The 12,586-nt window shown below is 38.6% G+C and overlaps 1 pseudogene; it reads right to left on the bottom strand.

Annotated features, from left to right (window-relative positions):
* Positions 1 to 6,044: 6,044 nt before the first annotated feature.
* Positions 6,045 to 6,959, bottom strand: LOC126955071 (ADP/ATP translocase 2-like; annotated as a pseudogene).
* Positions 6,960 to 12,586: the final 5,627 nt, after the last annotated feature.

Below are 12,586 nucleotides of genomic sequence, written 5' to 3'. Positions count from 1 at the left end.
TCTGAATTGCTGCTGGCATCTGGCCCTCAGGGAAACCAAGCTTTTCTGTGAATAATACCTAGTGAATGATATTTTCTGTGACTAATACCTAGTGATTGATAGATATTTTTATGTGAATAATACCTAGTGAATAATACTTTATGTGACTAATACTTAGTACTTAGGGCCCTGATTTTAATTCAAGTTATTATAATAAAAATTTATTTTCTTTATTTTGTAATTGGCCCCTTTGATATTTCTCTGATTTCCAGCCAGCTCAGAAATGCACAAGAGAAAAATAAACATGTTGTACGGAGGACGTAGATGCTTTTCAGTGAAAGGACACTGTAGAATATCCAGCCTGACCTTCTGTCAATAATAAGCATCTTCAGACTGACTCTTAGGTAGCCACTCGGCAGTTTGCATGGCGCCCCACTCCTAACAACAACAACAAAAACAACACATTTTGCATCACGCTGAGCATGATGAAGGGTAGCTGAGAAGCATTCCTTTTTATTTAGAGATAATCACTGCCTATCTTAAAGAAAGATCTTTCTTGATTTGTACTGTTGCTTGGTTATTTATGATGTTTCAAGTGAAAAATAACATGGTTCTATCTACTAATTTGTAGCTTGGTTTACATTAACACACATGTACATTCACACACACACACTCAGAGTCCATCAAATAAGTGGAAATATCCAAAGATTATTTGGGGGAGTATCACTCAGAGGAAACACATAGACTTGAAATACAAGTAGATGTTTAATTGCATCAGTGAGTAAGCCACCCCTGGCAATGCCACTGCCCCCCAAGTTTTTTACGCAACTACCACTCAGAGTGGCACAATGAAAATATCTCAATGCAGCAGCAATGCTATGGAACGCTTACCACGTGTAGGCACCATATACAGTCACACAATTCCTATTGATGTAGCAGCAATGCTATGGAACGCTTACCACGTGTAGGCACCATATACAGTCACACAATTCCTATTGATGTATATGCTTACTTGCATTCACTGGAAGCCTTGCCTTGCTTGTCATTATTGAATTCCAGTGAGGCCTGCATGCGGCAGGTGTGCCCAGCTGGGACTGGCCAAGCTGCGGTTTGTGATCGTGCTCCCATCTTTCCAAGCCATCTGCTCACCCTTATTTATGTGGACTTGAATATTTGGGCATGACTCTCAAGCATTTTTCCAAGGGCTCCTGTCACTCACCACTCTTGAATGTGAGAACTGCCTTGTGCATCACTATGTCAACCAGCTAGCCTGGTACATGTTTGCTGTACCGAACTCTTCAGATGGGGCTCGGAGTAAAGGATACAACTTATCCCCTTTCTGGGCAAGCTTGGTTATTTATGATGTTTCAAATAAAAAATAACATGGTTCTATCTACTAATTTGTAGCTTGGTTTATATTAACACACATGTACATTCACACACACACACTCAGAGTCCATCAAATAAGTGGGACTATCCAAAGATTATTTGGGGGAGTATCACTCATAAGAAATACATGGACTTGACAAGTAGACGTTTAATTGCATCTCATCCTAAATGCCACAAACAGAGCTAAAAATTATTTATCAGCCTCATTAGAGAGTTGAGCTCTGCTTGAACAATGCGGCCTAAATAACACTCAGGCTTGTGTTTGCTCTGATTTTATACTTCATGCATGTAGAGTCTGGATTCCATTCTATCTAGTTTGTGAAAAGATTTTCACCATTTACTCTTTTTCAAATAGCTAACATTTCTGGTGAGCTTACAAAACGTATGCTACGCTGTTACGTTTAGTAACACAACAAAAAGAAAGGGACTAGGCACCAGCCCTACAGGAACTCTGATTCTCCTATAAGAATTAGATACACAGGGCGGGCGTGGTGACTCACACCTGTAATCCAACACTTTGGGAGGCTGAGGCGGGTGGGCCACAAGGTCAGGAGTTTGAGACCAGCCTGACCAACATGGTGAAACCCCGTCTCTACTAAAATACAAAAATTAACCAGATGTGGTGTGGGCACCTGTAATCCGAGATACTTGGGAGGCTGAGGCAGGAGAATTGCTTAAACCTGGGGGGTGGAGGTTTCAATGAGCCAAGATTGCGCCACTGCACTCTAGCCTGGGCGACAGAGCAAGACTCTGTCTCCAAAAACAAAAACAAAAACAAACCAAAACAAAGAATTAGATACACAGTTGCAGGAGTGTAAAAAGTGCTTTGAAATATGTACATACAAAGAATCAGGACAGTAACCAAGAGTAATCACTTCTGCCTCAGCCAGGAAAGAATGAGCGGGGAAATTATATTCGGGCCACATAGGAATTTTCCAGGAGGAGCACAACATGCACGTGTCACGCAGAGGGAACAGCATGATGTAGTGGAATTGCAACGAGAAAAGCATCAGTTTCCATTCTGGACTCATCGCTCTGCAGTTTTTGGTTAACAATCACTTTCCTTTGAGAGAATCATTTCTTCTTTGCAAATTAGGCACAATTACTTATCTCAGACATAGCATAGGACTGACTGAGATAAATTATGAAGTGCTTAGCTCAGCACATCACTCCTAAAAGGCAGTCAAGTGGAGGCAGTTATAATTTGCAAAGACAAATAAGTCAAATGCAGGAGGCTGAGGCAGGAGGATCACTTGGCCCAGGAGTTTAAGACCAGCCTGGGCAACACAGCGAGACCCTGTCTCTACAAAAAATAAAAAAAGTAGCCTGGCATGATGGCTCACGCTTTTAATCCCAGCACTTCAGGAGGCTGAGGAAACATTGCTTGAGTCCAGGATATCGAGGCTGCCGTAAGCTGTGATCACGTCACTGCTCTCTAGCCTGGGTGACGGAGCAAGAACCTGTCTCTTAAAAAATAAAACATAAATTAGTCACGAGCAAGAAATAAAATGTTGGTCAATATTTTTCTTTTTCTTTTTTTGAGACGGAGGCTTGCTCTGTCTCCCAGGCTGGAGTGAGTGGTGCAATCTCTGCTCACTGCAAGCTCAAGCTCGCCTCCCATGTTCCTGCCATTCTCCTGCCTCAGCCTCCCGAGTAGCTGGGACTACAGGCGCCGCCACCACGCCCGGCTAGTTTTTTGTATGTTTAGTAGAGACGGGGTTTCACCATGTTAGCCAGGATGGTCTCGATCTCCTGACCTCCTGATCCGCCCGCCTCAGCCTCCCAAAGTGCTGGGATTACCGGCGTAAGCCACCTACCGTGCCCACCTGGTCAATAATTTTTAAAATATTTTCCAGTGAAGTCCATAGTGTCTAGAGTCTCATTCCTCCTTGTCTATTTATAATGTGTATTTGATCTGACTTTGAAAAGGTCTTTGAATAAATTGAAGAGTTTGAAGATGGTGAAGAGAAAAATGCTTTGCCCAACTTTACTGTTGTTTAATTAAACTTTTTGTTTTGAGATAATGGTAAGTTCACATGTAGTTTTAAGAAACAATACGGGAGATCCCAGGTACTCTAGTAAGTTTACCACAACGGTAACACTGTGCAAAACTACAGTAGAATAACACAATCAGGATATTAACATGGATGCAGTGGAGATACAGAACATCCCAGGGCCACAAGCATCTCTCATGTGGCCTGGTGATAGCCTAACCCACTGCCCACCTGCCCCCAGCCCTCCCGAACCCTGACAACCACTAATCTAGTCTCCATTTCTATCATTTTGTCATTGCAAGAATGTTATGTAAATGGAATCATCTAGCACAGGAACCTTTTGGGATTGGCATCCTCCCTCACTCACGGTTCCCTGAAGATTCAGCCAGGTTCTTTAATGTGTTGGGGGTTCATTCCTTTTTTGTTGCTGGGTAGTGCTCTATGATATGGATGTACCACAGTTTAACCATTCACTTGTTGAAGGACAACTGGGTTATTTCCAGTTTTTGTCTCTTATGAATCAAGTTGCTATAAACATCCATGTATAGGTTGTTGTGTAAACAACAGTCTTCATCTCTCTGGGATCAATGCCCAAAAGAATAATTGCTAGGTCATATGATAGTGTGTGTGTGTGTTTAAGAAACTGTTTCAAACTGTTTCCTGAGTGGCTGTAGCAGCTCACATTCCCACCAGCACCACATGAGTGGTCAACTGTCTCTGCATCCTTGCCAGCTTTTGGTGTCCTTTTATTTTGTAGCCATTTTAACAGGTATATAGTGATGCCAAGTGATTTTACTTTACACTTCTTTAATGACTAACTTATTAAGGATCTTTTCATATGCTTATTTGCCATCAGTAACATGTCTGTTTATGTCTTTTGCCAATTTTTTAATTGGATTTTTGGTTTTTACCATGGGGTTTTCAGAGTTCCTTTTATGTTCTACATATTATTTTTTTGCTGTATATGTGTTTTGCAAATATTTTCTCCCACTCTCCAATTTGCTTTTTCCTTGTCTTTTCGGGATCACTGGCAAAGCAAGCAAAAGTTTTAGTTTTGATGAAGTTCGATTTTCAATTTTTCCTTTCGTGTTCTGTGCTTTTGGTATCATCTAACTCTTTGCTTAGTCCTAGATCTTGAAGATTTCCTTAATTATTTTCTAAAAATTTGCACATCCACATTTTACATTCAAGTCTATGATTCATTAATTTTGTATAAGATGTGAGAATAGATCAAGGTACATTGTTTTTGCCTACGGAGATCCAATTGCTCCAAAATTCAATTGGGCATATTTGTGGGGATTTTTTTTTTTTTTTTAGTTCACTTTTCTGTTCTGTTTATTTACGTGCCTATCCCTTTGCCAGTACCACAGCTTTGATTACTATAGTATATAAAGTCTTGAAATTGGGTAGACTGATTCTTCTCACTTTATTCTTCATTTTAGAAAATGTTTTTGTTACTTCTGTTTTCTGCTTTTTCATAGAAATTTTACAGCCATCTTGCCTATATGAATAAAAATTGTTCTGGCTTTCGATAGGAATCTTAACAAAACTGTGTGTCAATTTGGGGAGAATAAGTATCGTTACTCCTTTGAGTCTTTCAGTCTATGAACTCAGAATGTCTTTCCATTTATCTAGATCTCGATGCCTTCGTCAGCATTCTGTAGCTGTCAGCACATACAAATGTTTTGTAGATTTACACCTAAGTATTTAATTTGTTGAATGGTTGTAAATGGTGCTTTCTATCTTAATTTTTGGTGTCCATGTATTCATTGTCAGTGTATGGAAATACAATTTATTCTATGTTTAACTTGCTGAATTCACTTCTTCACCCAAATCTCACATCTTATAGAACATTAACCCAAAATGAATCATGAACTTAAATGTAAAAGGTAGATATGTAAATTTTTAGAAAAAGAAAATGAAGGAAATCTTCAGAATTTAGAGCTAAGCCTAGAGAGTTCTTAGACTTGATACCAAAAGCACAGTACATACAAGGAAAATGGAAAAATCGGAATTCATCAAAACTAAAACTTTTGCTTTGCAAAAGATCCTGAAAAGAGAAAAAAAACTATGGCATGGAAGAAAATATTTGCAACACACATATATGAAAAACTATGAAGGTTTTTTGGTTACGTTTTTTGTTTTTGTTTTTAAATTGCTTGAGATTTTCTGTGTAGAAAGTCACGTCACCTGTAAATAAGGGCAGGTTTATCACTTCCTTTTCAATCTGTATGTCTTCTTTTTTACTTTATGTCTTATTCTGCTGACCAGAACTTCTCGTACTGTGTAGAATAAGAGTGATGAGAATAGGTATGCTTGTTTTGTTTCTCATCTTAGGGGGAAAATTCAGCCTTTCAACGTTGACTACAATATTTGCTGTAGGTGTTTTATAGATGTCCTTTAATCAAGTTGAGGAAGTTCTGTATTTCTATGTTCTGAAAATTTTATCTTTTTTTATTTTAGATACTTTTCTTTCTCCAAATTTATTTATCAGGAGCAACTGAAATAAAAAATATAATCGAGTCCTATCATCATTATCATGGAAATGGCTTTAAGAGAAAACTGGTCAGATGAATATTATTGCTTCCCATTTTCAACCAGCAAACAGTTGCCACTGATAAACTGACAGTCAGGAGTCTGTCAAGAATGCTCAAGATATGTTATATAATACAACATGCCTGTTCATGGCGGAAGCACCCTGGGAAATAACTTGTGTGTACTTCTGATTTCATCATATAGGACAAGCACAAAAGCACCACCCATGCCTCTGAGAACATTGGACCATGCACCCTTGAAAAAAGCTCTGCCTCCTTCACCACGAGCAATCTTCCTCCAGCAGTGAAGCGTGCCTGTGTACATGATGTCAGTTGTGCCCTGACTGCATCATTGTGCTGTGGCAAACAGTGTCAAATGGATAGGAAGTCAACCCAGCAACGGCAGTGACGGACTGTGCGATCATCCTGCTGATGACGATGTGAGTGGTCCTGGAATCTGGAAGCTTTCTCCTTGCAGTGTCATAGACACCGATGGGCAGCTCGGTAGATGATAATACCCTGCACAGACACATTAGAGCCTTGGTACAGGCCTTTAATCCCATCAGATTTGTAGATCTTAACCAGGTAGTCACCAAGGCCTTGGAATTCCCTTTCAGCGCTAGCTTTACCCACATCGGCTGCTAGATGGGGATGGGTAAAATCAAGGGGATACACAAAACACAAGGATGTGGCCCCAGGGGCACCGCCTGATGCCAGATTCCCTGCAAAATTGAGCCAAAACTGGATCCTCTTGTCCACACCCCCCAGGAAGATCTGCTTGTATTTATCTTTGAAGGTGAAGTTGAGAGCGTGGGTAGGGAAGTATCTGATGACACTGGCCAAGTTACGTGCCAGAAGGACAGGACTCCTGCTCCTTGGGAATACGGAGCATACAGTCTTTGTATTGCCTTTGTATTGCTTATCTGCAGTGATCTGCTTGCTGGCACTCTGCACCTGCAGCAGCAGCTTGACCCCTCCATGGGTGCTACCACCGTCTAGGAGATGGCCACAGTCACTCCACCTGCCAGGAAGTCCTTGGCAAGGATGCAGTGGCATCTGTCATGTTGAAAGGAAGAGGAGGCAGGCTGCTGGGGGACGGGACTGGGCGGGAACCGGCTTTGACTCTGCGGCTGTAGGGCAGAAATTTTCCTTATGAATAAGTACAAAAATATTATAAACTGTTTATTCTGCCTTGATTTGATATAATGTTATTTTTCTTGTATAGTTTATGTTAATATGGTTGATAATTACTGATTGACTTTTGAATATTGAACCAGCCTTGCATTCCTGGAATAAATCCTCTTTGATCATAGTCTATAATTTGTTTCATATTTTTTTTCTTTTTCTTTTATTTTTGAGACAGAGCCTTGCTCTGTTGCCCAGGCTGGAGTGCAGTGGTGCGATCTCGGCTCAGTGCGACCTCCACTTCCTGGGTTCAAGCAATTCTCCTGCCTCAGCCTCCAAAGTAGCTGGGATTACAGGCCTGCACCAGCACACCCTGCTATTTTTTTTTATTTTTTATTTTTAGTAGAGACAGGGTTTCACCATGTTGGCCAGGCTGGTCTCGAACACCTGACCTCAAGTGATCCACTCACCTCTGCCCCTCAAACTGTTGAGATTACAGGCGTGAGCCACTGCACCCTGCCTGTTTCCTCTATTGTTGAATTCTAATTGCTAATATTTTGTTAAGGATTTTTGCTTGTATACTTATGAGGAATATTCATCTGCAGTGTTCTATTTTCTCTGTCTTCATCTGGTTTTGGTATCACAGTAATACTCCTTTCATAAAATAAATGGAAAAAAGTATTCCTTCTTGTCTTATTTTCTGAAAGAGATTGTGTAGAATTTTTGGTAATTCTCTTTTAATGTTTGATAGAATGTTTCAGTGCGACCCTCTGTGCCCAGGAATTTCTTTTTTGTAATTTTTTAAAAGTATGAATTCAATTTTCTTCATAGTTGCATTTTGTTTTATATTGGATTTTGGGGTTGTGTGGGTTTTTTTGTGTGTGTGTGGAATTAGTCCATTTTTGTCTACATTGCCAAATTTATGCAAATATGGCTATTTGTAATGGCCTTTTATTATCTTTTTTATGCCTCAAGAGTCTTTAGTGGCATTCCATGTTTCTTTCTTAATAGTAATATTTTGCCTTCCCTCTCTTTTTTGTCTTTGTCTATTTTGCCAGAAGTTTATCAGTTGTATTGGTCTTTTCAAATAGCCTGTTCTTTGATTAATTTCTCTTTTTTTATGTTTTCAATTTTACTGATTTTTCTTTTTATTATTTTATTCCTTCAGTTTGCTTTACTCATTTGAGACTTTTTCACTTTACTAATATATTAATATTATTAGGTTGGTGCAAAAATATTTGTGGTTTTTGCCATTGAAAGTAATGTTAAAATTTTTTTGCTCAGCATTCCTTTAGCGATGTCCCACAAATTTTGTTCTGTTGTATTTTCATTTAGTTCTATCTATTTTTAAATTTTGCTTTTAGACTCTCTCTTTAACTCATTAATTATTTAGGAGTGTATTGTTTAGTTTCCAAGTGTTTGGAGAGCTCCCTTTATCTCTCTGTTTTTTATTTCTAGTGATGGAATTGTGGTCAGAGAACATCCTCTGTGTAATCCAAATTATTTAAAATTTGTTGAGTTTTTTCTTATGGCCAAAGATATGGTCTATCCTTGTGTATGCTCCATGGTCTCTTGGGAAGAATGTGTATACTGCTGTCGTTGGTGCAGTGTTCTATACATGTAAATTAGACCCTGTTGGTTGGTGATATTGTTAAATTCTTCTATATTCCCACTGACTTTCTATCTAGTAGTTCTCCCAACTGTTGAGAGAAGGGAATTGAAGACTCCAACTATAATTGTGGATACTTCTGTTTCTCCTTTCAGTTCTGTCAGTTTTTGCATCACACATTTTGCAGCTTTATTGTTTGGTGCATTCACAGTTAGTATTGCTATATCTTCTTGCTGAAAGACATTTATAATTTATCATTATAAAATGTCCTTCTTTGTCTCTGGTAATTTTCTTTGCTCTTTGGGTTTGTTTCATCTAATATTAGTATAGCCAATCCTTTTTCCCTTTGATTAATGCTTGTTTGATATATCTTTCTCCATCCTTTTATTTTCAACCTGCTTGTACCATATTTGAAATGAGTTCCTTGAAGAACGCATGTATTTGAGCCATGTTTCTTAATCTACTTTACCAATCTCTATATTTTAATTGTTGTATTTAGATCATTTATATTTAATGTCATTATTGATATGTTAGGGTTTAGAACTTCCAGTTTATATTTTGTTTTCCCCTTGTTCTGTTTTTTTGTTTTGTACTCTGTTTCTTTTTCCATGATTTTTTGTGAGTTTTTGAACATTTTTAGAATTCCTTTTTGATTTATCTATGATTTTTTTTAGTGTTTATCTTTGTATAGCCTAATTAGTGATTGTTTTAGGTATTACAATATATACATAACATTAGAATCTAGTGATGTGATTATTTTATCAGTTTGAGTGAAGTATAAAAACCTTATCTTCCTTTATGTGCCTGTATTCCCCCAATTTTTTATTTTTGTTTGTTACTTATACTTGTTTTTTGAGATGGAGTCTTGCTCTGTCACCCAGGCTGGTGTGCAGTGGTGCAATCTCGGCTCACTGCAACCTCCACCTCCTGGGTTTAAGCGATTCTCCTGCCTCAGCCTCCTCAGTATCTGGGACTACAGGCACACACCACTATTCCTGGCTAATTTTTGTACTTTTAGTAGAGATAGGGTTTTACCCATATTCGTTAGGCTTGTGTTGAACTCCTGACCTCATGATCCACCCGCCTTGGCCTCCCAAAGTGTTGGGCTTACAGGCGTGAGCCACTGTGCCCAGCCTCCCACAGTTTTTTAAATATAGTTTTAAACATTTTATCTACATATATTTAGAGCCATATCAAAGTAGTTCTACATTTTTTTGTTGTTGTTGAGATGGAGTCTTGCTCTGTCTCCCAGGCTGGAGTGCAGTGGCACAATCTTGGGTAACTGCAACCTCCCCCTACTGGGTTCAAGTGATTGTCCTACTTCAGCCTCCTGATTAGCTAGGGTTACAGGCATGTGCCACCATACCCAGCTAATTTTTGTATTTTTGGTAGAGACAGGGTTATGCCATGTTGGCCAGGCTGGTCGTCTCAAACTCCTGACCTTAGGTGACCTGCCTGCCTTGGCCTGCCAAAGTGCTGAGATTACAGGCATGAGCCACCATGCCCAGCCAGTTCTATAATTTTTGTTTCAGCTGTCAAACATAATTTAGGCAACTCAAGATTAGAAGGAAAGCCTGTTATGTTTCCCCATATATTTGCTTCCAGTGTTCTTTTTTCCTTTCTGATGTTCCATGGTCTTTTTTTGTTGTTGTTTTGTTTTGGGTTTTTTTGCTTTTCCTTTTGTCTAAGAGAAGTTCCTTTAGCTAGTCTTTAAAAGTTGATCTCCTAGCAACAAATTCTCTTTATTTTCATTAATCTGAGAATGCCCTGATTCAGTTTATTGCTGAAGGATATTTTGATCGGTTATAAGATTCTGGGTTAACAATTCTCTTCTTCCAGCAGTTGAAAAATATTATGCCACTTCTTTCTGCCTTCTATGGTTTCTGATAAGAAACCTTTTTGATGTGATAATTTCCCTGTAAGTAAAGTGTTGTTATTCTCTGACTGTTTTTTAGATGTCTCCTTTTCTTCATATTTTTACATTTTAATTACGGTTTGACTTAGATGTGGATTTATTTAGGGTTTGTTCATTTTCTTGAACTGATAGATTTATGCCTTTTCCAAAATTTAGAAAGTTTTTAGCAACTATTTCTTCAAATATGTTTCAGCTCTTCTCTATTTCTCCTCTCTTCTATGACTCAAATACCAATTATGTTATTTTTTTGTTATAGGCCTCTCTCTGAGGCTGTTTGCATTTTCTTTTCAGTCACTTTCTCTCTGTTTTTCAGATTAATTTCTATCATCTTATTTACCAGTTTACTGATTATTTTCTCTGTTCCCTCCATTCTGCTACTGGGCTCATCCACTGAGCTTCATATTTTGGTTATTGTATTTTTCAGTTCTAATATTTTCATATGATGCTTCTTTATGTCTTCAACATATTTGCTAAGATTTTATAATTTTGCTAAATACCTCTATTTTTATTTATTTCAAGCATGTTTGCGATTGCTTGTTGAAGCATTTTTATCATGCTGTGTTAAAATTTTTGTCAGATAATTTTAACATCTCTGTCACCTTGGTGTTGACATCTGTAGGGTCTCTTTTTTCATTTAGTTTGAGATCCCCCTAGTGCTTCATATGACAAGTTACTTTCAATTAAAGCATGGACATTTTTGTATTATGCTATGAGCTTCTAGATTTTGTTTAAGCCTTTTGTCTTAACTGGTTTTCCTGACACTATTCTGGCAGGAAAAATGTGGAGGGTGCTGTCTAGTTACTGCCAAATGGAGGCAGAAGTCCCAGGTTCCTCATTTGGTCTTCACTGGCATCTGAGAAGGGGTTTCTTGTAATTCTGAGTGGGGCTAGAAGTTCTAGCTCTATGCATGATCCCCACTGACATCCACAGTGATCTCATTACACTGGGATGATGGGTAAAGTCCTGACTTTTCATTAGGCCTCCTCTGATACCACCCAAGTGTGGGGGTTCTTAGGGGAGTGAGGAATCTCATGATTGCCGAGTATGGGTGGAAGTCAGTTTGCTTGCATGGTCTCCATTAACACTGGGAGGAAGGGTGGAATGAGGTAACACTCCTGTTACTGACTAGTTATTATGAAAATCTTATAGCTCCCTACTTGGCCTTCTCTGATAGCACCCTGGCATGGTGTTTACCTTGGTGCAGTTTCACAAAGGTGGAAGTCTAGGTGCCCCTATGCAGGCTTTGCTGGCTTAGGTGGGGAGAAGGCCATTTTTTTTTTTTTTTTTTTTTTTCTGTGATGTCTGCTTTGAGTTGAGGCTTTAGAGGCTTTTTTGGAGATACTGCTTTTTTTTTTTTTTTTTTTTTTTTTACAAATTGAAGGTTTGTGGCAGTCCTAGGTTGGGCAAGTCTATCAGCACTGTTTTCTGACAGCATGTGCTCTCTTTGTGTCCTTGTTACATTTGGGTAATTCTTGCAGCATTTCAAACTCTTTGATTAATATTATAACTTTATGGTGATCTGTTATCAGTGATTTTTGATGATACTATTGTAATTGTTTTGGAGCAACATGAACCACGCCCATATAAGACAGCAAAATTAATAGATAAATGTTGTGCATCTTTGGACATCTCCACTGACCAGCCCTTCTCCCATCTCTCTCCCTCTTCTCAGGCCTTCCTATTTCCTGACATTCAACAATATTGAAACCAGGCCAACTAATAATCTAGCAATGACCTCTAAATGTTCAAGTGAAAGAAAGAGTCACACATCTCTTACTTTAAATCAAAAGCGAGAAATAATTAAGCTTTCTGAGGATGGCATGTCGAAAGCTGACATTAGCTTAAAGCTAGGTCTCTTGCACCAAAAAGCTAAGTTGTGAATGCAAAGGAAGAGTTATGGACAGAAGTTGAAAGTGCTATTCCAGTGAACGTATGAATGATAAAACAGATAGGAAAAAAAGATCAAACCAGCTACAACATTCTGTTAAGCCAAAGCCTAATCCAGAGAAAGGCTCTAACTCTCTTTGATTTTATGAAGGCT

This window comes from Macaca thibetana, chromosome 5 (genome assembly GCF_024542745.1).
Source record: "Macaca thibetana thibetana isolate TM-01 chromosome 5, ASM2454274v1, whole genome shotgun sequence".
In the NCBI taxonomy this organism is placed as follows: Eukaryota; Metazoa; Chordata; class Mammalia; order Primates; family Cercopithecidae; genus Macaca; species Macaca thibetana.
Note: the sequence above shows the minus strand (reverse complement) of the source record. Positions and strands in the feature narration are given on the sequence as shown.